Source organism: Arachis ipaensis, chromosome B2 (genome assembly GCF_059453495.1).
Source record: "Arachis ipaensis isolate K30076 ecotype BB chromosome B2, ASM5945349v1, whole genome shotgun sequence".
NCBI lineage: Eukaryota > Viridiplantae > Streptophyta > Magnoliopsida > Fabales > Fabaceae > Arachis > Arachis ipaensis.
The window spans coordinates 46,639,416-46,640,950 of NC_142437.1; the positions used below are offsets into that span (position 1 = coordinate 46,639,416).

A 1,535-nucleotide genomic window follows, 5' to 3' on the forward strand; every position below is an offset into this window, starting at 1 on the left:
TTCCTCATTAGGGAACTCTTTGGAGGCCAGTGGACATCCTTTGAGGTCTTACTCAGTGGAAATCACCGCCTCTTCCTCCTCTCCAAGTTCGGCCGTGTGGGTTATGGTGATGGCCTTGCACTCGCTTTTTGGATTTTCTTCTGTATTGTTTGGGAAAGTACTAGGAGGGAGTTTAGTAATTTTCTTAGTCAGCTGACCCACTTGTGCCTCCAAATTTCTAATGGAAGACCTTGTTTTAGTCATGAAACTTTGAGTGGTTTTAATTAGATCAGAGACTATGGTTACTAAGTCAGAGTGGTTCTGCTAAGATTTCTCTGTCTGTTGCTGAGAAGATGATGGAAAAGGTTTGCTATTGCTAAACCTATTTCTTCCACCATTACTGTTGTTGAAGCCTTGTTGAGGCCTCTGTTGGTCCTTCCATGAGAGATTTGGATGATTTCTCCATGAAGGATTATAGGTGTTTCCATAGGGTTCTCCCATGTAATTCACTTCTTCCATTGCTGGATTCTCAGGATCATAAGCTTCTTCTTCAGATGAAGCTTCTTTGGTACTGCCTATTGCTGCTTGCATGCCAGACAGACTCTGAGAAATCATATTGACTTTCTGAGTCAATATTTTGTTCTGAGCCAATATGTCATTCAGAGTATCAATTTCAAAAACTCCTTTCTTCTGATTTGTCCCATTATTCACAGGGTTCCTTTTAGAAGTGTACATGAATTGGTTATTTAGAACCATCTCAATGAGTTTCTGAGCTTCTACAGGCGTCTTCTTCAGATGAAGAGATCCTCCAGTAGAGCTGTCCAATGACATCTTGGACAGTTCAGACAGACCATCATAGAAGATACCTATGATGCTCCATTCCGAAAGCATGTCAGAAGGACACCTTCTGATCAATTGCTTGTATCTTTCCCAAGCTTCATAGAGGGATTCACCTTCCTTCTGTCTGAAGGTTTGGACTTCCACTCTAAGCTTACTCAATTTTTGAGGTGGAAAGAACTTTGCCAAGAAGGCATTGAATAGCTTTTCCCAAGAGTTCAGGCTTTCTTTAGGTTGTGAGTCCAACCATATCCTAGCTCTGTCTCTTATAGCAAAAGGGAAGAGCATAAGTCTGTAGACCTCAGGGTCAACCCCATTGGTCTTAACAGTATCACAGATTTGCAAGAATTCAGCTAAGAACTGATGAGGATCTTCTTATAGAAGTCCATGAAACTTGCAATTCTGTTGCATTAGAGAAACTAATTGAGGCTTAAGCTCAAAGTTGTTTGCTCCAATGGCAGGGATAGAGATGCTTCTCCCATAGAAGTCGGGAGTAGGTGCAGTAAAGTCACCAAGCACCTTCCTTGCATTGTAAGCATTGTTGTTGTTTTTGGCTGCCATGGCTTCTTCTTGTTTGAAAATTTCTATTAGGTCCTCTCCAGAGAGTTGTCCTTGCTCCTGCTCATATGAAAGAGAGGAGAAGAAAGTATGGAATCCTCTATGTCACAGTATAGAGATTCCTTGAGGTGTCAGAGGAAAAGAAGAATAGAAGGAGGAGG

At 41.6% G+C, this 1,535-nt stretch overlaps 1 non-coding gene across 1 annotated transcript; it reads left to right on the forward strand.

Moving 5' to 3' along the window:
• The first annotated feature begins 864 nt into the window (after positions 1 to 864).
• LOC148573860 (small nucleolar RNA R71) lies at positions 865 to 972 on the forward strand. The gene has a single exon (XR_015906034.1). It is a non-coding gene; the product is annotated as a small nucleolar RNA R71 (small nucleolar RNA).
• The last annotated feature ends 563 nt before the right edge of the window (positions 973 to 1,535 follow it).